The 23,443-nt window shown below is 47.5% G+C and overlaps 2 pseudogenes; one reads left to right on the top strand and one right to left on the bottom strand.

The window, feature by feature from the left end:
- Nucleotides 1–8,919: 8,919 nt before the first annotated feature.
- Nucleotides 8,920–11,311, bottom strand: LOC141476599 (abl interactor 1-like; annotated as a pseudogene).
- A 7,295-nt stretch (nt 11,312–18,606) lies between these two features.
- LOC141476697 (abl interactor 1-like) lies at nt 18,607–19,947 on the top strand (annotated as a pseudogene).
- Nucleotides 19,948–23,443: the final 3,496 nt, after the last annotated feature.

Here is a 23,443-nt window from a genome sequence, read left to right as displayed (position 1 = left end):
AAAAAGTCATTCAGTAACTCAGCCTTCTCCATATCCTGGGTGACCAGGTCTCCTGTTTCCTTCCGGAGAGGTCCCACAACTTCCCTAGTCTTGCCCTTATCCCTGACATACCTATAGAAGTTTATCTTGTTGTCCTTGATGTCCCTGTCCAGATTTAATTCTATCTGGGCTTTAGCTTGCCTAATCTGGTTCCTGGCCACTCGGACAGTTTCTCTGTATTCCTCCCAGTCTACCCGTCCTTGCTTCCACCCTCTGTAGGCCTCCTTTTTGGTTTTGAGCTTGTCCAGGAGCTCCTTGTTCATCCATGCAGGTCTCCCTGCTTTTTTGCCTTACTTCTTTTTAGGGATGGACCTCTCATGAGCTTGGAGGAGGCGATCCTTGAATACTAACCAGCTTCCTTGGGCCCCTCTCCCCTCCAGTGCTTTATCCAATGTTGTGGGGGACTGCGGCGGGTCCGTGGAACCCTTGATTGTGGGAATGGAGTCAGGAGTTGACCTTGCAGAGATTAAAGTATATCCTTGAGAAAGAAGGGAGTAGAAAACATCCTGAGAAGTAAAACAACTTTTAGGTACCAGCTGGGGACTGACAAGATAAGGAGTAGTTTTGATGTTTTGCAAGAGACAACCAATGATATATTGTTATAACAATATGTAACCAATAGTAAAAGAACACATGTGTTAAGAAAGAATATATAAGAATATACGTGTGCTAATAAAGGGGGACTGTTACTGCTTGAACTGCTGAAGATTGCTGTCCGTGTCGTTTGTCCGTCTCAACAACAACGACAACTGGTGACCCCGACGTGATTCTGCATAGGAAAAAAGACGGCTGGAGATAGCCGTGGAGACGGAGCCCAGTATAGCTGAGAGCGGCGGGGAGAGCTGCTGATTGATCCGGATCGTGAATAAGACACCTGGAGAGGTGAGCTACTGGGAACATGGGAGGGAACTTGTCCAAAGAAGAGGGTATCATACTCTCTATGTGGCAGTTGCTTTTGAAACGGCGAGGCGTGGACCTCCCCGAGTTGACTTTACGGAAAATGCTGCTCTGGGGCAAAAGACAAGGCATTGAAGTTACCACTGTCACAGCGTTTAGTGTATCACAGTGGAAAGACTTGGGTGATAAATTGTTCGATGGTGCTACGAGAGGCTCCAAAGAAGCGACTGAACTACTAACAACGTGGCGTTTGCTACTAGAGACTTTGAAAGGGTTTAAAGAGCAGAGGGAACAAGCGGAGACTGCGGGAAAAAATGAGTCGCCTGATCCTTTCAGGCTGGACTTAAAAGGAGGGGCGGAGCCATCTGCGGTCCCAAAACCCCCGGTCCTAAAACCCCCTGTTACCAAGAAAGAAGACGGGGGGGGTACTGATGGGGGGGGGGGGGCTGCGGCTTTCCGAAGGAAAAAAGTATAAGTATGTGCTGCCCCGAGAACAGATAGAAGCGGCAAGAGACTCGCATAAACAAGCGGCAGATTCGGGATATGTGTGGCCGCAGGAGGGACTCCCTGTATTTAAGTCAGGAGAGTGTGTGCAACCCTCTGCTCCGCCAGTGCCGATTGCGGAAGAGCAAAAAGCGCGGCCGTCGCTTAACCCCTTTTTGTATCCACCTCTGCCAGAGGATTCGGACGTTAATGTTGATCAGGATGATCCTATGACAGGGCAAAATGAGCTTGAGGAGGTAGTCCCTGAGAATCCGGGTCCCCCTTTGCACACCCCTGCGCCAGTAAAACCTTCCGAGCAAGGGGGGGCAGAGTGTAGACCAAAATACCCTCGTACTTGGGATTTACCTCCAGCCTCGATTACGGTTAGACCGCGAAATCCTGTGCGATTCTGGAAAAAGGTCAAAGCTAAAGCTATGGAGTTGGGCGACTGGGATTTATCAGAGAATATATCCGTTCCCCTCACCACTGATGAACCTTTGAATGTTGAGACTGCTGGGCCTGCAGCATTTCCCGTGGTGTATCATGACCCAGCTGCAGGGGAGCCTCATGAGCATGCTACTTATTCCTGGAAGGTGATTCAGGATTTACAAAAGGCCACTGCCCAGTATGGCCCCAACTCCCCTGCAGTAATGCAACTGATACGATTATTGTCAATGGAAGCTATGACCCCTTATGATATTACTCATATTGCTCAGATCATTTTTCAACCTGTGCAGCTTGCAGTGTTTCGAAATATTTGGCAGCAAAGGGCTGAGGCTCAGGCCGTAGCAAATCTGCAGTTTCCACAGGGTGATCCTCGCTATGGCAATGGTGCTGATGTTTTAATGGGTGCTGGGCAATTCAATAACCCACAGCATCAAGCGCAGTGGCCCCCCTTGGTGCTTGAACAAGTAAAAAGTATAGGCATCGAGGCAATAATTCGCACTGCAGAATTGGCAGAACCAAAACAAAAATATACCACCATTAAACAAGGCACTCGAGAACCATTTCTCTCCTTTGTTGAAAAGTTACAAGCTGCTGTTGAACGTCAAGTGTTTGATGCGCGCCTCCGTGAAATGTTAGTGAAACAATTGGCTCGCGACAATGCTAATGCGGACTGTCAAAAAATAATTGAGGCATTACCAGGAGACCCAACCTTAGAGGCAATGATTACTGCTTGTGCCAAGGTTGGATCTGTGGAGCATAAAATGACTGCACTCGCTGCCGCAATGGCAGCCATGCGAGTACAGGGCCAAAAATGCTATGGCTGTGGTCAAACAGGTCATGTAAAAGCTGAATGCCCCAAGAAAAAAATGGGAGGAACTGGCTCGGGAAAAGTCAATACGGCAGGGGACACAGCAGAAATGAATTGCTATAGGTGTGGAAGGGTTGGACATGTTGCTAAGCAATGTCACTCTAAATATCACCTTAATGGCCAACCATTACAGCCGGGAAACGGCAAGAAGAGCGCGAAGGGGCGCGTGCAGACACAAATGCCCCGTACGCAAATGCCCTACAATCCTGGCAACCCATTTCTAGGGTCAGTGCAGACGCAACCCTCTGTGACAAGCTATCAGGGAAAACCAGTGGATCAGCCGGGATGGATGTATCCACCGCCCACACAGTGACTATAACAACTCAAGGGGTGCACAAAGTGCCTTTAGATGCCTGGGGACCAATTGGTAGGGGACTGAGTGCTTTACTAATAGGAAGATCAAGTACCACCCTACAAGGACTCATGGTGCATGTTGGAGTTATTGACGCCGATTTTACAGGACAAATTTGTGCTATGGTATCTACAGCAACCCCACCGGTAACAATAGAAAAAGGAACACGTTTAGCTCAACTTGTGCCATTTATGAGTTGTGTCCCCAGGACTGAACAGGTTGTTCGCGGTGATGGCGGATTTGGATCAACAGGGAAACCACTTGTTTTCTGGACTCAGACAGTGTCGGAGAAACAGCCGCAAATGATCTGTACACTCATGATGAACAGTGTTACCCCCGATCAGGTGAAACTGACTGGGTTACTCGATACAGGGGCGGATGTGACTATCATCTCACTGCGCGAATGGCCGAATACTTGGCCTTTGGCCTCAAACACCTTGGGGGTGGCAGGACTTGGAGGAGTTGCAAATAGCTTAATATCAGCCAAACCGATTACGATTGTTAATTCTGAAGGTCAAAGGGCTACGGTGAGACCTTATGTGACCTCGGCCCCATTAAATTTGTGGGGAAGGGATTGTTTAGGACAATGGGGAGTACGGATAACAACGGATTTTCAGTAGGGGTCACTGTATTGCAGGGCATTTCTCGACCCACTCTGGCATTAAGATGGTTAACTGAAAGACCAGTGTGGGTCGATCAGTGGCCCCTCAGTCAAGAAAAACTCACTGCCCTGCAGTCTCTCGTAGCAGAACAACTAGCTGCAGGACACATAGAGGTCTCACACAGCCCTTGGAATACCCCTGTGTTTGTTATAAAGAAAAAATCTGGAAAATGGAGATTGTTACATGATCTGAGGAAGATTAATGAGGTTATAGCAACCATGGGAGCTTTACAACCTGGATTACCCTCTCCCACCATGATTCCGATGCAATGGGAAATTGTTGTAATGGACTTGAAAGATTGTTTCTTTACAATTCCTTTAGCAGATCAAGATATGGAGAAATTTGCCTTTACTGTACCATCCATAAACAATATGGAACCTGCAAAAAGATATCATTGGAAGGTGTTACCGCAAGGTATGAAAAACTCACCCACAATTTGCCAGTGGTTCGTGGCAAAGGCATTGAGTCCAGTACGTGCTTTGTTCCCATCAGGTTATTGCTATCATTATATGGATGACATTCTCTTAGCTGCAGCAACTCCACAGAAGTTAATTGAGATGGAGAACAAAACACGGGAATCTCTGTGCCGATATGGACTAATTGTTGCGCCTGAAAAGGTGCAACGGCAGCAACCATGGCTCTATTTAGGTATGAAAGTCTTAACTCAAATGGTGATGCCACAACCCATACAATTGCAAGTGGAAGTGAAAACATTAAATGACGTGCAAAAATTAGCAGGGATGATTAATTGGATTCGACCCTACGTGGGGATTCCTTCTTCTAAATTGCAACCGTTATTTGAACTACTGCAAGGAGACACAGATATTTCTGCCCCACGCACCTTGACGGTAGGTGCACAAAAAACAATTGCAGACATTGAGCGAGCAATTAGTAGCAAACACATATGGAGAATTGAATTGACAGTGCCTGTCCAGGCAATCATTTTGATTGATCAGTTGGTACCCTTTGCCATGATTGCACAATGGCATGAGAAGTGGGATGATTCTCTACATGTTTTGGAATGGGTTTTCTTGCCAAATAAAACAAAAAAGACAGCTCCTGGCCTTTTTGAGCTGGTGGCTCAAGTAATTATAAAAATCAGGACACGCTGTATGGAATTAATGGCGAGAGACCCGGAAAAAATTGTACTCCCAGTGCAGAGTGATTATTTTGAATGGTGCATGGCCAACAGCTCTGCTTTACAAGCAGCCATGATGAACTATACAGGGCAAATAAGTTATCATTTGCCCTCACATCCATTGGTCAAACTAGGAAGTCAGGTGAGATTTGGTCAGAAACAATTGAGTCAATTGGATCCAGTAGAGGGACCCACGGTGTTTACGGATGGATCAGGGAAAACCGGAAAAGCAGCCATCGTTTGGAAAGATGGACCACAATGGCAGCATAAAATCGAACATCAAGAAGGCTCACCACAAGTGGTTGAACTTAGGGCGATGGCCATGGTGTTTCAAAACTTCCCTGGCCCAGTAAACATCATGACGGATTCTGCTTATGTGGCTGGACTGGTACAACGATTGGATAAAGCTGTGTTAGGGCATGTGTCTAATGAAACGCTGTTTGGGGTTCTGAAGCTATTATGGTTAGAAATTCAGAAACGTCACTATGAATATTATGTCATGCATATTAAAAGTCACACTATGTTACCGGGTTTTATAGCAGAAGGAAATGCAAAAGCAGATGCTTTGGTGTCCGCAGTGGCATTAGGACCTGTTCCCGACATTAAACAACAGGCAATAGCTTCACATCGCTTTTACCATCAGGGCTATCGGGCCCTGAAACGTCAATTTCATATTTCCAATTCTGAGGCACGTGCCATTGTTGCTGCATGTCCTGATTGTCAGGGCCATCATGTCCCTATTTACTATGGCACCAACCCTCGTGGCCTCCGTGCCTTGCAGATCTGGCAGACTGATGTTACGCACGTACCCGAATTTGGGCGTCTGAAATACGTGCATGTCTCTATAGATACTTTTTCATCAGCTCTTGTTGCCACTGCTCATACTGGGGAATCTGCACGTGATGTCATCCGCCATTGGCAACGTGCATTTTCCATTTTAGGTGTTCCCCAACAAGTTAAGACAGACAATGGCCCGGCTTACGTGTCTCAGAAAGTTGCATTATTTTTGCAGCTTTGGGGGATATCCCATGTTACTGGAATTCCCCATTCTCCCACAGGACAAAGCATTGTAGAACGAGCCCACGGTACACTCAAGCGCTTCCTCCAAAAACAAAAAGGGGGAATGCTGGGTGAACCACCTGATGCACGATTGGCTAAAGCTACATATGTTTTAAATTTTTTACAGGTTTCTGATGATTCTCCGACCCCAACACCGCCCATCCTTCGCCATTTCAATTCCCTGGTAACTCAGGAGGGGGTGGGTCCAGGGGCAAAGGTGTTAGTGCGGGATCTACATACGGGTCAATGGATGGGTCCGTATGATCTATTAACCTGGGGAAGAGGTTATGCTTGTGTTTCCACAGATCACGGGCCGCAATGGATGCCGGCACGGAATGTGAAGCCTGTGTTATCTTCCTCATGATGTGTGCTGTGGTTAACGCATTTTGGATGCCAACGCAGACAAGGACCAATGTATGGATCACTCTAGCCAACATGACTGGCCAAGATTCCATATGTCTGGCCACTACATCACCAGAGAATCCATTTATTACATGTCTCGTTGGTGTTCCAGTGGACAAGTGGCCGGTACCGCATGAAGCACGGGCAACTTTTCAGAACGAGTCGTTGGTTAATACATGGGACGCATGGGTGCCTTATTTGCCTAAAGTGCCTTTGGAACCTCAAGAGCTTGAACTTTTGGGATCTATAAAAATGGACTATTGTCTGTATTTCAATTATACAGGAAAGAATCAATCCCTGGCATGGGTGGTAAATTCAAGTATGACAATTTACAGAAATTCAAGTGTATGGTGTAACTTTACCTCCCCAAATATTTCTTGATCCTCAAATGTCCTTTTGGCGCTACCCCCGGGGATATTCCTGATATGTGGAGATCGAGCCTGGGGAGCCATACCTTCTCACATAACAGGAGGACCATGCAGTTTGGGACGCTTAACATTGTTAACTCCTAATACGTCCATGATTTATCAACATCGCTATTATAAAAAAAAAAGCTAAGAGGAGCCTCCATGCTTACAATGAAGACTGTGATGACCAAGTCACTTTTTGGAATAAGGGTGAAATATGGGCAGCCTCCATGTTTGTACCAGGAGCAGCTGCTGCCAAAGCATTAAGTACCTTGAATAAGTTAGGATGCTGGCTAGCAAAGCAAATGAATGCAACCTCTGCGGCATTAAGCAATTTACTATTAGATGTAGACTCAGTTAGGCATGCTATGTTATAAAATAGAGCGGCAATAGATTTTTTGTTATTAGCTCAAGGACATGGATGTGAGGATATTGATGGAATGTATTGCATGAACTTGTCAGATCACTCTGAATCAATTCATAAAAGCATACAGTTGTTAAAGGAAGGAGTACAAAAGCTGCAAGTTGACAATGGATGGGATTGGTTGAACAGATTGTTTAGTGAATGGGGACTGTCGGGATGGTTGTTGTCAGTAGTAAGAACGGGATTAGTTATTTTACTGATTGTTGTAATTGTGCTATTAATGTTGCCATGTGTCATCTCCTTGCTGCAAAGGGCCCTGCAGCGGACGATGAGGGCGATATTTTTGGCACAAATACAAAAAGGGGGAATTGTGGGGGACTGCGGCGGGTCCGTGGAACCCTTGATTGTGGGAATGGAGTCAGGAGTTGACCTTGCAGAGATTAAAGTATATCCTTGAGAAAGAAGGGAGTAGAAAACATCCTGAGAAGTAAAACAACTTTTAGGTACCAGCTGGGGACTGACAAGATAAGGAGTAGTTTTGATGTTTTGCAAGAGACAACCAATGATATATTGTTATAACAATATGTAACCAATAGTAAAAGAACACATGTGTTAAGAAAGAATATATAAGAATATACGTGTGCTAATAAAGGGGGACTGTTACTGCTTGAACTGCTGAAGATTGCTGTCCGTGTCGTTTGTCCGTCTCAACAACAACGACACAATGTTACCCTGCCAAGCAGGTCCCTCAAGAGGCCAAAGCCCACTCTCCTGAAGTCCAGGGTAGTGAGTTTGTTGCGCACCCTCCATGCTGCCCTAAGGATCTTGAATTCTACCATTTCATGATCACTGCAGCCAAGGCTGCCCTTGAGCTTGACATTCCCCACCAGCCCCTCCTTGTTGGTAAGGACAAGGTCCAGCACAGCTCCTTTCCTCATTGGCTCCTCTACCATTTGAAGAATCATGTGCCTATGGATCACAGAATCACAGAATGATATGGGGTTGGAAGGGACCTCTGGAGATCATCTAGTCCAACCCCCCTGCCAGAGCAGGTCCACCTAGAGCAGGTTGCACAGGAACGTGTCCAGGTGGGATTTGAATAACTCCAGAGACGGAGACTCCACCACCTCTCTGGGCAGCCTATTCCAGGGCTCTGCCACCCTCAAAGTAAAGAAGTTCCTCCTCACGTTCAGATGGAACTTCCTATGTTCAAGTTTGTGCCCATTACCTCTTGTCCTGTCACTGGGCACCACTGAAAAAAGACCGGCCCCATCCTCCTGACACCTACCCTTTGAGTATTTATAGGCTTTGATCAGATCCCCCCCTCGGTCTTCTCCAGACTAAAAAGACCCAAGTCCCTCAGCCTCTCCTCATAAGAGAGATGCTCCAGGCCCCTAATCATCTTTGTAGCCCTCTGCTGTACCCTCTCCAGCAGTTGCCTGTCCTTCTTGAACTGGGGAGCCCAGAACTGGACACAGTACTCCAGATGCAGCCTCACCAGGGCAGAGCAGAGGGGGAGGATGACCTCCCTCGGCCTGCTGGTCACGCTCGTCCTGATGCCCCCCAGGATGCCGTTGGCCTTCTTGGCCACAAGGGCACATTGTTGGCTCATGGTCATCCTGTTGTCCACCAGGACTCCCAGGTCTTTCTCCTCAGAGGTGCTCTCCAGCAGGTCGGCCCCCAACCTGTACTGGTGCAGGGGGTTATTTCTCCCCAGGTGCAGCACCCTACACTTGCCCTTGTTGAAGTCCATCAGGTTCCTCTCCACCCAACTCTCCAGCCTGTCTAGGTTGATATAATTTTAATTGGCATAGTGCATGATTGATTCAACATAATTTCCAGGAAACAAGCCAGTTACTCGATTGCAGACTCCTTCATACCAGCTGTTATCATTCTTCTTTATCACATAAATGATTGCACAGTCCATAAACGATAGCTCCTTGTCTTTGTCCTTTGTATAGTCATATATAGCAACAACTTTCCCTATTATAGTTTTTAGGTGCCCAAGCAGGATCTCCGTCTGCATAGGGATTGCTGTACTGCACAACAGCGGCCTCCTCATCCTCATAATCCACGGGGGTTTGGGTGGAGGAGGAGGAGAGTCATCAAACATTGGCATCTCATCAGGAGGCGGTGGTGGGGGAGGAGTGGGGCTATCAGGAATTGAATTTTGAGAATAAAGAGGCCTGCCATTAGCATGAGGTTGAGCAGAAAATGGGGCAGTCACAGAAGGATTCTGTCTGTATCCACCAGAAGATGCTGAAGAAGCGGTAGAGTTGTGTTGCGAGATTTGCCTAGTCATTGTGCTATACTGGGAACCAGGAGCTGAATCCAGAGCAGCTGGTCCAGTGGTTGGTGGTGAAGGTGTAGGCACAGCAATGGGAATGCCAGTACTGCTGCTGCCACAATTCTCTCAACTGCTGCTTCCTCCACTACTACAGCTGTGTGTTCTTGGTCTCTGGTTCAAGGAAGCTGTCCTTCCTGGACTGTGCTGACTTTAGTAAAGCCTTTGATACAGCTTTCCACAGCATTCTCCTGGAGAAACTGGCTACCCATGGCTTGGATGGGAGTACTCTTCGCTGGGTTAAAAACTGGCTGGAGGGTCGGGCCCAGAGAGTGGTGGTGAATGGAGTTAAATCCAGTTGGCGGCTAGTCATGAGTGGTGTCCCCCAGGACTCGGTATTGGGGCCGGTTCTCTTAAACATCTTTATCAATGATCTGGACGAGGTGATCGAGTGCAACCTCAGTAAGTTTGCAGACGACACCAAGTTGGGTGGCAGTGTCGACCTGCTGGAGGGTAGAAAGGCTTTGCAGAGGGATCTGGACAGGCTGGATCGATGGGCCAAGGCCAATGGGATGAGGAGAGGCTGAGGGAGCTGGGGTTATTAAGCCTAGAGAAAAGGAGGCCGAGGGGAGACCTTATTGCTCTCTACAGCTACCTGAAAGGAGGGTGTAGAGAGGCGGGGGTCGGTCTCTTCTCTCAAGTCACAGGTGACAGAACAAGAGGAAATGGCCTCAAGTTGCACCAGGGGAGGTTCAGATTGGATATTAGGAACTATTTTTACACTGAAAGAGTTATTAAGCCTTGGAACGGGCTGCCCAGGGAAGTGGTTGAGGCACCATCCCTGGAGGTTAGGACGGGTAGACGTAGTGCTTAGCAATATGGTTTAGTGATGGTTTTTGTCAGTGTTAGGTTGATGGTTGGATGAGATGATCTTAAAGGTCCCTTCCAACCTAGGAAATTCTATGATTCTACTCTGATTTTATTTGGCAATAAATTAAATTAATTTCCCTGAGTCAAGTCTGTTTTGCCCATGATGGTAATTGGTGAGTACTGTCCCTGTCCTTATCTCGACTCACAAGTCTTTTTTTCATATTTTCTCCCCCCGCTCCTGTTTATGGAGGGGGAGTGTCAGAGTGGGTTGGTGGGCACCTTCTGGCCAGTCAATGACAACCCACCACACAGACCTGTCCTGTGAGATGGTGGTTTTAGTATTTATAAACTTACTGTTTCTTCCTTACAGTTCCTAACAAATTATATGATAAGCATAAATTTCTTCATTAACCATATCTGTGGGTTTACATCATCTTGCTTTTTTTTCAGTTCAAAATATCATCTTTCTTGCAACCTTAAAGATTTGAGTCCATTTGTTCTCAAGATTTCTTTCTGTGCTTACAGTCAAAAATCTAATACTATGTTTAACCCTTCCTCTTTGTTCAAATATCTTTAGTTATATGTAAGGAGTCTGCATATATATACAGCTTGGAAGTATAAGGCAATTATTTACTAGCTAACAGAGGCAAAAGAGAGCTAGGATTTAATAAGCTACAAGGCTAAGCATTAATGTGGTCATCATCCTGATAACACAGTCAAACATCCAGAGGCATGTGGTAGTAAACTCCACCTGGCCCTGGTTTGAAATCCAGAAAATTAGTTATAAATAACTATTCATAAAAAAATTACTATAAACCTCAGTGGAACTTTAAACCCCGATTTCCTATGGAGCAAGTATCTCATTACACACATGCCAGAGAGACTGTCAGGGCCCTGAGGGCACTAATAAACCTTAATGGTCCTGAACAGCCTCAGGTGAGGACTCCACCCACACCCTCTGCATGTGGCCCAAAGCCTTTAGTCTTTGCTTGAGCTTTGTTGTACTTTTGTTTGTCTGTAGTTGTACCATAGCCATCATGGTGTCTGACTAGGGGTACTATTGATGGGGACTTCAACCCACAAACTAACTTCCAGGCTTGATCTCAGACCTGGTTTGTTATTAGGGGCCTTCCTGATGATAAGTGGACTGTGTCTGGTTCTGGTTACCCTCATGAGACCTGATCCTGACTTGTGGATTGACTTCTTGATTTTACCTTGTACCTGTCTTCTCAACATGATGATGATCTGGACTGCCCCTTCCCCCAAGCCTGCCTTGCTTGCTCTTTTTAGGGGTGGTGGGATAGAGCTGTGCCTGGTGAGGCCCCTGTCCTGCTAGATATGTCATCTGTTTTGGCTCTGGGATCCCCAGCCCTTATGGAGCTGCCAGCTCTTGCTGTACCCTGACAGATCCAGAAAAAGCTCTTCGATATTATTTTGAACAAGCTCTCTTTCTTCCCTAACATTACCCCCTGTGGACACATGCTGTAGACTAGTCTCTGGTCCTGTCTCCTTTTACTCCTGACTGGGCTCACTGGATGGACCCTGGACCTGGTTTGTCACCTTGCCTTGTCTGGGAATGTTGATGAGCCCTGTTACCAGCACCTGGCTCTGCCTGCTGTGTTCAGATGCCTTGGGACTGTACCCCATCAGTGAGTGCGCTGCTTGCACTGGGGTCTCACCTGGGTCCCAGCTCACCTGCCCTTTGGAGGCAGTTGACCCTTGCTGCTCTCAGACAGACAGTTAAACTGAAAGCCCAATGTTTCTTCCTCCAGATAAAGTCACTGGCTTTCCTGAGCCATTTCCTCAAGGATGGCTTCATCCTCTTCCAGCTGCTTCAGGTAGGGGAGGGACTTTCAAATGACCACTGTGCTTCTTCCTGGCAGCTGTACTCTCTGCACTTCTGTGCAGGGTACAGGGTTACACACTGACATGGATAATACATTCCATGACAGGATTCTGGACCATGCTAACTAGCATTCTACAAGAGAACGCCTGTGTCCTGGTTTGGGGTGGAACAGAGTCAACTTTCTCTTCAGTGGTTTTGCTTCTTGGCTAAGCCTCTTCTACCTCTCTGAAATTAACAGCATGTTGTGCGGAAAACTGTTTGTTCTCGGAGTGATGGGACCTATGTTTATAGTTAATGCCAGGGAGCGGTGTGTAGAGAGGCTCTTGCTTATAGTTGTTGCTGTGGCAACCAGGGTCAGTTTACTTGGTTGTTTGCCCCATGGAGGGGTCACACCAGTGGGGAGGAGTGGACAGGTCAGGTGACTCAAAACTGACCAACGGGGTATTCCATCCCATCTGCCATGCTCAGTATAAAAGCTGAGGGAACAAAAAGTTAGCTCTCTTCTTCAATGGCTCTCATTCTTCAATGACTGATGTCCAAGGAGGACCCTGTCTGTTTGTCTGCTGTTGATCCCCATCTGTGCATTCCTGAATCAAGATCTGGAATCCTGTTCCCATCTGTCGCTGGGTCCAGTCTGGAACTTCCCCAGTGGTGCCAGTGACATCTCCCTGGGAGCTTGATACGGTTTATATTTGTACATGTTGTATCTATTTCATTATTTCCTTTTTATTTTATTATTACCATTTCATTAAAGTAGTTTAGTTTTTTCTAAACTCATAAATCTCTTTATCTCTCTTCTTCCTCTCCTTGGAGCAAGAGGTGGGGGAGAGCATCTGTCATTTCGTCATTGGCCAATCCAGCCCAAACCACGACACTGGCAAAGAGAAAAAGATCTTTAAAAGCCTTTTCTGACGCGGAAGGAATGACTGCAGCTCAGTGGAGAGAATAACTTGCTTTCAACTTGCTCAACTTCAAAAAGCATCAAACACCACTAACATTTTAAAAATAAAACTAACCATGCTTATAGAGCAAAACAGAACAACCCTCAACAACACTGACAAAAACTGCCCCTGCTTTTTTTTTGTTGCAGCGAAACCAGTGGTCTTCCTTTACAAAATTTTAAGAGTGGGTAAAACCTATATTTAACAGGCTTCAGGAAGTGTTTATACTTTGGAACTATCAGCAATCTCAAACAAACTAACAGCAACACTCAATAAGCACAGTTTTACTATTCTCTCTTTCTCCCTATGCACTTTTCCACAAATATACATTTTCACCAACTTCACTTGCCTTACATGTTCCTAAAATCATAGAATCATAGAATGGTTAGAGTTGGAAGGGACCTTAAAGATCATCGAGTTCCAACCCCCCTGCCATGGGCAGGGACACCTCCACCAGAGCATCCAGCAACTGTCTGGTTTTCAGCTGGTTTTGGCGCCCCCTGCGGACGGATGTTCCCTTGTTATCAGCCTTCTGTTCTTCAAGGGTATATTCGTTAGCAAGGCATGTATTATTTATACCGTGTCCTGTTTCACAGGGCCTTGTGACCTTTTTACAGCTCTTTGCTCTTGCTTAGTGAGAGATTCTACATTCTAAAATACATTCTACCTTTTTAAAGTACATCACTCAGACATGTCATCACAATCACAGTTCTAAATACGAGTGGGAAAAGCATTTCCCTTTACTGTATTTTTTACACCTCAAATACATTTCTTTGAACTGTTGCATTTCCCACTTAATTCTGCCAGTGTCCTACTTCAGCAATCAGTTTCATCAGTGGTTTAGGCCCCTTTAACACTATATATTATCAAGGATACATTCTAGCATGCTTACTTTCAGGAGTTTCATACATGTATTTTAAAATGAGAGCATAACACCTTCCTGTGAGAGAGACTTTGGCAGGGATGGAAATGGTCATTGTTACTTAGACCTTTCATTTGGGGAGGAATCTATTTATTCTTTTTAACTGCATTCCAGGAGTGCAGGTGTAAATTTGACTCCTTAAAGAGTACAGAGGGGAAGAGTACAGAGGGGAAGCAGAACGAGGGCATCACAATTAAAGAGGAAGAGATCAGTGACCTGCTACGCCGTTTGGACGCACACAAGTTTATGGGACCGGATGGATTACACCCAAGAGTGCTGAAAGAGTTGGCAGATGTGCTCGCCAAACCGCTTTCCATCATTTACAGGAAGTCATGGCTAACTGGGGAGGTCCCAATGGACTGGAGGGTGGCAAATGTAACACCCATCTACAAGAAAGGCAAAAAGGAGGATCCAGGAAACTATAGACCTGTCAGTCTAACCTCGATACCAGGGAAGGTCATGGAGCAGGTCATCTTGAGTGCCATCAAAACCCACATAATGGGCAACCAGGGCCTAGTCAGCATGGGTTTATAGAAGGCAGGTCCTGCCAGATGAACCTGATCTCCTTCTATGACAAGATAACCAGATTATTGGACGAGGGAAAGGCTGTTGATATTGTATACCTGGACTTTCGAAAAGCATTCGATACTGTCCCCTATACAATTCTTGTGGAAAAACTGGCTTCACACGGCCTGGATGAGCATACGATCCGCTGGGTCAAGCAATGGCTGACTGGAAGGTCCCAAAGAGTGGTGCTCAATGGATTTAAATCCAGCTGGTGGCCGGTCACAAGTGGTGTGCCTCAGGGCTCAGTGTTAGGACCATTTCTGTTTAATGTCTTTATTGATGATCTTGACAGGGACATAGGGTGTATCATCAGCAAGTTCGCAGATGACACCAAGCTAAGCAGGAGTGTTGATTCCCAGGAGGATAGGGAGGCTCTACAGAGAGACCTAGATAGATTGGATCATTGGGCCAAAATCAATGGCATGAGTTTCAACAAGGGCAAGTGCCAAGTCCTGCACTTGGGCCACAACAACCCCAAGCAGCGCTACAGGCTTGGGGAAGTGTGGCTGGAAAGCTGCCTGGAAGAAAGAGACCTGGGGGTTCTAATTGACAAGCGGCTGAATATGAGCCGGCAGTGTGCCCAGGTGGCCAAGAAAGCCAACGGCATCCTGGCTTGTATTAGAAATAGCGTGACCAGCAGAAGTAGGGAGGTGATTGTGCCCCTGTACTCAGCACTGGTGAGGCCACACCTGGAGTATTGTGTCCAGTTTTGGGCACCTCAATACAAGAGAGATATCGAGGTGCTGGAGCGAGTGCAGAGGAGGGCAACGAAGCTGGTGAAGGGCCTGGAAAACAAATCATATGAAGAGCAGTTGAAGGAGCTGGGACTGTTTAGTATGAGGAAGAGAAGGCTGAGGGGAGACCTCATCACTCTCTACAACTACTTGAAAGGACACTGTAGAGAGGTTGGTGCTGGTCTCTTCGCACAGGTAATTAATGACAGAACGAGAGGGAATGGCTTCAAGCTCCAGCAGGGTAGATTTAGACTGAACATTAGGAAAGAATTTTTCACAGAAAGAGTGGTCGGGCATTGGAATAGGCTGCCCAGGGAGGTGGTTGAGTCACCATCCCTGGATGTGTTTAAGAGTCGTTTAGATGTGGTGTTGGGGGATATGATATAGGGAAGAACTTTGTAGTGTAGGGTAGATGGTTGGACTCGATGATCCCAAGGGTCTCTTCCAACCTGGATGATTCTATGATTCTATGATTCTATGATACTATGACCTGAAATAGATCTATTCTGGTTTTTCAATTTACAAAACGTGATACTTGGCTGATGTATACTGAAAAGAAGACAAGTCAACTTCAGTATCATGTACCACAGTGGCAGGCATTTTTTAAAGTTGTCTTTCTTCAAGGAAGTTCCTTCCAAGCTTTCATCCATTTAAGTGTCTAACGCTAGAAAGTGCTTAGCTTGGCCTGTTGAATCATTGTACTTACCACTGGATACTTGTAACGTGAATGTAATTCTGGCTGAACCAGAAGAATCAAGTCTTCTAATTTAAAATCTGCTTTACCTTGTAGAAAAGAGAGACTTGAATTATTTTTCATTCATCATAGTCATAGTCCTCAGGTGGATCCCATCCGGCCCCATAGACTTCTGTATGTCCAGGTGCTAGAGCAGGTCCCTCACCATCTCCTTTGGATTATGGGGGCTTCATTCTGCTCCCTGTCCCTATCTACTAGCTCAGGGGGTCTGGATACTCGGGGAACAACCTACTCTACTACTAAAGACTGAGGCAAAGAAGGCATTAAGTACCTCAGCCTTCTCCTCATCCTTTGTCACCATGTTACCACCCCCATCTAGTAAAGGATGGAGATTCTCCTTAGCCCTCCTTTTGTTACTAATATATTTATAGAAACTCTTTTTATTGTTCTTAACATCCAAAGCCAGGTTAAGTTCTAGTTGGGCTTTGGCTCTTCTAATTTTCTCCCTACATAGCCTTACAACATCTCTGTAACCCTTCTGAGTGGCCTGCCCCTTTTTCCAAAGGCCATAAACTCTCCTTTTTTCCCTAAGTTGTAACTGTATCTCCTTGTTCAGCTAGGATGGTCTTTTTTCCCTTACGGCTCATTTTTCAGCACCTGGGGACAGCCTGCTCCTGTACCTTTAAAACGTCCTTCTTGAAAATCAGCCAGCCTTCCTGGACTCCTTTGCCCTTCAGGACTGCCTCCCAAGGGACTCTGTCAAGCAGGCCCCTGAAAAGACCAAAGTCTGCCCTCTGGAAGGCCAAGGTGGCAGTTCTGTTGACCCCCCTCCTTGCTTCTCTGAGAATTGAAAACTCTCATTTTGTGATCGCTGTGCCCAAGACGGCCTCCAACTGTCACATCCCCCACAAGGCCTTCTCTGTTTACAAACAGCAGGTCCAGCAGGGCTCCTTCCCTAGTTGGCTCCCTCACCAGCTGTGTCAGGAAGTTATCCCCAACACACTCCAGAAGCCTCCTAGACTGTTCCCTCTCAGCTGTATTGTGTTCCCAGCTGATATCTGGTAGGTTGAAGTCTCCCACCAGGACAAGGGCAAGTGATCTTGAGACCTCTCCCAGCTGCTTATAGAATATTTCATCTACCTCTACATCCTGGTTGGGTCGGTCTATAACAGACTCCCACCATGGTATCTGCCTTGTTGGCCCTCCCCCTGATTCTTACCCATAAAGACTCAACCCTGTTCCCATCACCAAGTTCTTGACATTCATAACACTCCCTAACATACAGGGCCACCCTACCTCCTCTCCTTCCTTGCCTGTCCCTTCTGAAGAGTTTGTAGCCATCCATTGCAGCACTCCAGTCATATGAATCATCCCACCATGTTTCCATGATGGTGACTACATCATAGTTTTCCTGCTGCACAATGGCTTCCAGCTCCCCGTTTGTTGCCTATGCTGCGTGCATTAATGTAGAAGCGCTTCAGCTGGGCTATTGGTCCTGCTGCCTTTTTGCTGGAAGAAGCCTTAGCTTCTACCTGACCATTCCCAGGTGTATCCGTAATTTCGAGCACATCAGTGACCCTCACATCTCTGCTGCTGGTTGCATCCTCTTCCCCCTTCAAATCTAGTTTAAAGCCCTTTTGATGAGCCCTGCCAACTCCCGTGCAAAGATCCTTTTCCCCCTTTGAGACAGCTGTACCCCATCCGTCTTCAGCAGATCTGGTGTCGTAAACCATCCCATGATCAAAAAAACCATGGTCCTGCCGCTAACACCAGTCTCGGAGCCAGGTATTGATCTGCTGGCTCTTGCCGATTTCCTTATCCTTCCCTGTGACTGGAATGACAGAGGAGAACACTATTTGCGCTCCTGAGCCCTTCACCAGTTGTCCCAAAGCCCGGAAGTCTCTCTTGATCACCCTTGGGTTTCTTGTTAACAGTTCATCTCTGCCTGTCTGAAAAATTAGTAGTGGGTAGTAGTCTGAAGGGCAACTTTCAACATCCAGTGTAGCACAGGCAACTGCGGTGCCAAGAGGAGCTGTGCTTCTGTACCATACCAACAACTTCTGAAGCAGCTCAAACCCCCTCATATGCTGCTAGTATCTCTTTTTCACTCGGGGTGTAGTGGGCTTCTGATCCTCAATACCCTTGGCTCCAAAACCCTAATGGTTGACCTTGGTTTTCTCCTGATGTTTTCTGCCAGAGGCTCCAGGTGAGACCACGCTCCCCGACTGCAGTGTAGAGTACATTTTGCACAGCTGGCCCTGTCCAGACAGGCCCAAGAGCTACTGCACAAGCTATCTCCTGTTTGATATGATCAAAGGCTTGTTGTTGCTCAGGGCCCCACTCAAAATAGTTCTTTTGGGTTACTCACTAGAGAGGGCTCACAAGCTGACTATAACCTGGAATATGCATTCTCCAGAACCCCACAAGGCCTAGGAAAGCTTGTGTTTCCTTCTTGTTAGCTGGTGGAGACATAGTTGCTACCTTGTTGACCACATTGAGGGGAAGGATGGGTGGGGAAAGAGAACACTCACAGAAGTGAGGCATGGAATCCCACAATACCAGGCGGGTTGTGAGCCCGGCACTGCCGCTGTCTCTTTAATGCAAGAGGAAGCGATGCGGAGGGGTGGAAAATGGCAGAGTTGCAGATGTTGCTAGAGGAAATCCCTTCTGGCAAGCAGGTTCTGCTCGAGAGCTACCAGAACCTCACTCGAGTCACCGACTACTGCAAAAACAACTACATCCAGGCTCCAGATAAAAGGAAAGAATTAGAAGAGACCAAAGCCTACACAACTCAATCTCTAGCCAGCGTTGCTTATCAGATCAATGCACTGGCCAACAATGTATTACAACTGTTGAACATCCAAGCATCCTAGCTACGGAGAATGGAGTCCTCCATCAACCATATCTCCCAGACTGTGGACATCCATAAAGAAAAGGTCGCTCGCAGAGAGACAGGCATTTTGACGACCAATAAGAACACAGCGAGAACTCACAAAATTATAGTGCCAGTGAACATGGAATGTCCTGTAAGGTATATTCAAAAACCTATAGACTACATGGTGCTGGATGATGTTGGCCATGGCATAAAGCATGGAAATAACCAGCCTGCAAGAACTGGCATCTTGTCAAGAACAAATCCGCCTACACAAAAACCACCAAGTCCTCCTATATTAGGCCAGGGAACTCTGGGACGAAATACTCCTTACAAAACCCTGAAGCCAGTCAAACCACCAAGCGTCCTCAATTATTACATGACCAGTCCTGCCAGACTGGGCAGTCAGCACAGTCCAGGAAGGACAGCTTCCTTGAACCAGAGACCAAGAACACACAGCTGTAGTAGTGGAGGAAGCAGCAGTTGAGAGAATTGTGGCAGCAGCAGTACTGGCATTCCCATTGCTGTGCCTACACCTTCACCACCAACCACTGGACCAGCTGCTCTGGATTCAGCTCCTGGTTCCCAGTATAGCACAATGACTAGGCAAATCTCGCAACACAACTCTACCGCTTCTTCAGCATCTTCTGGTGGATACAGACAGAATCCTTCTGTGACTGCCCCATTTTCTGCTCAACCTCATGCTAATGGCAGGCCTCTTTATTCTCAAAATTCAATTCCTGATAGCCCCACTCCTCCCCCACCACCGCCTCCTGATGAGATGCCAATGTTTGATGACTCTCCTCCTCCTCCACCCAAACCCCCGTGGATTATGAGGATGAGGAGGCCGCTGTTGTGCAGTACAGCAATCCCTATGCAGACGGAGATCCTGCTTGGGCACCTAAAAACTATAATAGGGAAAGTTGTTGCTATATATGACTATACAAAGGACAAAGACAAGGAGCTATCGTTTATGGACTGTGCAATCATTTATGTGATAAAGAAGAATGATAACAGCTGGTATGAAGGAGTCTGCAATCGAGTAACTGGCTTGTTTCCTGGAAATTATGTTGAATCAATCATGCACTATGCCAATTAAAATTATATCAACCTAGACAGGCTGGAGAGTTGGGTGGAGAGGAACCTGATGGACTTCAACAAGGGCAAGTGTAGGGTGCTGCACCTGGGGAGAAATAACCCCCTGCACCAGTACAGGTTGGGGGCCGACCTGCTGGAGAGCACCTCTGAGGAGAAAGACCTGGGAGTCCTGGTGGACAACAGGATGACCATGAGCCAACAATGTGCCCTTGTGGCCAAGAAGGCCAACGGCATCCTGGGGGGCATCAGGACGAGCGTGACCAGCAGGCCGAGGGAGGTCATCCTCCCCCTCTGCTCTGCCCTGGTGAGGCTGCATCTGGAGTACTGTGTCCAGTTCTGGGCTCCCCAGTTCAAGAAGGACAGGCAACTGCTGGAGAGGGTACAGCAGAGGGCTACAAAGATGATTAGGGGCCTGGAGCATCTCTCTTATGAGGAGAGGCTGAGGGACTTGGGTCTTTTTAGTCTGGAGAAGACCGAGGGGGGGATCTGATCAAAGCCTATAAATACTCAAAGGGTAGGTGTCAGGAGGATGGGGCCGGTCTTTTTTCAGTGGTGCCCAGTGACAGGACAAGAGGTAATGGGCACAAACTTGAACATAGGAAGTTCCATCTGAACGTGAGGAGGAACTTCTTTACTTTGAGGGTGGCAGAGCCCTGGAATAGGCTGCCCAGAGAGGTGGTGGAGTCTCCGTCTCTGGAGTTATTCAAATCCCACCTGGACACGTTCCTGTGCAACCTGCTCTAGGTGGACCTGCTCTGGCAGGGGGGTTGGACTAGATGATCTCCAGAGGTCCCTTCCAACCCCATATCATTCTGTGATTCTGTGATCCATAGGCACATGATTCTTCAAATGGTAGAGGAGCCAATGAGGAAAGGAGCTGTGCTGGACCTTGTCCTTACCAACAAGGAGGGGCTGGTGGGGAATGTCAAGCTCAAGGGCAGCCTTGGCTGCAGTGATCATGAAATGGTAGAATTCAAGATCCTTAGGGCAGCATGGAGGGTGCGCAACAAACTCACTACCCTGGACTTCAGGAGAGTGGGCTTTGGCCTCTTGAGGGACCTGCTTGGCAGGGTAACATTGGATAAAGCACTGGAGGGGAGAGGGGCCCAAGGAAGCTGGTTAGTATTCAAGGATCGCCTCCTCCAAGCTCATGAGAGGTCCATCCCTAAAAAGAAGTAAGGCAAAAAAGCAGGGAGACCTGCATGGATGAACAAGGAGCTCCTGGACAAGCTCAAAACCAAAAAGGAGGCCTACAGAGGGTGGAAGCAAGGACGGGTAGACTGGGAGGAATACAGAGAAACTGTCCGAGTGGCCAGGAACCAGATTAGGCAAGCTAAAGCCCAGATAGAATTAAATCTGGACAGGGACATCAAGGACAACAAGATAAACTTCTATAGGTATGTCAGGGATAAGGGCAAGACTAGGGAAGTTGTGGGACCTCTCCGGAAGGAAACAGGAGACCTGGTCACCCAGGATATGGAGAAGGCTGAGTTACTGAATGACTTTTTTGCCTTGGTCTTCACTGGTAAGGGCTCTAACCACACCACCCAAGTCACAGAAGGCAAAAACAGGGGCTATGAGAATGAAGAACCGCCCACTGAAAGGAGAAGATCAGGTTCGAGACCATCTAAGGAACCTGAAGGCGCATAAGTCCGTGGGACCTGATGAAATCCATCCATGGGTCCTGAGGGATATATTTGAGAAGTCGAGGCAGTGTGGTGAAGTTCCTGCTGACTGGAAAAGGGGAAACATAACCCCCATTTTCAAAAAGGGAAAAAAGGAAGACCTGAGGAACTACAGGCCGGTCAGTCTCGTCTCTGTGCCTGGCAAGATCATGGAGCAGATCCTCCTGGAATCTCTGCTAAGGCACATGGAAAAGAAGGAGGTGATTTGAGACAGCCAGCATGGCTTCACCAAGGGAAAATCATGCCTGACAAATTTGGTGGCCTCATCGAGTTCCAACCCCCCTGCCATGGGGGGGCCACTAGACCAAATTGCTCAAAGTCCCATCCAGCCTGGTCTTGAACATTTCCAAGGAAGGGGCATCCACAGCTTCTCTGGGCAACCTATTCCAGTGTCTCACCACCCTCACAGGAAAGAATTTCTTCCCAGTATCTAATCTAAATCTCCCCTCTTTCAGTTTAAAACCATTACCCCTCGTCCTATCACTCCACTCCCTGATAAAGAGTCCCTCCCCATCTCTCCTGTAGGCCCCCCTTCAGGTACTGGAAGGCCGCTATAAGGTCTCCCCGGAGCCTTCTCTTCTCCAGGCTGAACAACCCCAACTCTCTCAGCGTGTCCTCATAGCAAAGGTGCTCCAGCCCTCTGATCATTTTTGTGGCCTCCTCTGGAGCCGCTCCAACAGGTCCATGTCCTTCCTGTGCTGAGGACTCCAGAGCTGGACACAGTACTCCAGGTGGGGTCTCACAAGAGCAGAGTAGAAGGGGAGAATCACCTCCTTCGCCCTGCTGGCCACGCTGCTTTTGATGCAGCCCAGGATGCGGTTGGCTTTCTGGGCTGCCAGCATGCACATTGTCGGCTCATGTTGAGCTTTTCATCCACCTACACCCCCAAGTCCTTCTCAGCAGGGCTACTTGCAATGCCTTCATCCCCCAGCTCATATTGATACCGGGGGTTGCCCTGACCCAGGTGCAGGACCTTGCACTTAGCCTTGTTGAACCACATGAGGCTCACACGGGCCCACTTCTAAAGATTGTCCATAGCCCTCTGGATGGCATCCCATCCCTCAGGCGTGTCAACTGCACCACTCAGTTTGGTGTCGTCCACAAACTTGTTGAGGGTGCACTCAATCCCACTGTCCATGTCATTGATGAAGCTATTGAACAGTACTGGTCCCAATACGGACCCCTGAGGGACAACACTTGTCACCGATCTCCATCCGGACATCGAGCCAGTAACTACTACCCTCTGGGTGCCACCATCCAACCAATTCCTCATCCACCAAACAGTCCACCCATCAAATCCATATCTCTCCGATTTAGAGAGAAGGATGTCGTGGGGGACTGTGTCAAAGGCCTTACAGAAGTCCAGCTAGTTGACATCCCTGGCTCTTCTCTTGTCCACTGATGTAGTCACTCCATCACAGAAGGCCACTAGGTTGGTCAGGCAGGACTTGCCCTTGGTGAAGCCATGCTGGCTGTCTCGAATCCCCTCCCTGTCCTCCATGTGCTTTAGCATAGCTTCTAGGAGGAGCTGTTCCGTGATCTTCCCAGGCACAGAGGTGAGGCTGACAGGTCGGTTGTTCCCGGGGTCCTCCTTTCTACCCTTTTTTAAAATGGGTGCAATGTTTCCCTTTTTCCAGTCACTGGGGGCTTCACCTGACTGCCATGACTTTTCAAATATCATGGAGAGTGGCCTGGCAGCCACATCAGCCAATTCCCTCAGGACTCTGGGATGCATCTCATCAGGTCCCATAGACTTCTGTATGTTCAGGTTCCTCAGGTGGTCTCAAACCTGATCTTCTCTTACAGTGGGAG

This window comes from Numenius arquata, chromosome W, assembly GCF_964106895.1.
Source record: "Numenius arquata chromosome W, bNumArq3.hap1.1, whole genome shotgun sequence".
NCBI lineage: Eukaryota > Metazoa > Chordata > Aves > Charadriiformes > Scolopacidae > Numenius > Numenius arquata.
Note: the sequence above shows the minus strand (reverse complement) of the source record. Positions and strands in the feature narration are given on the sequence as shown.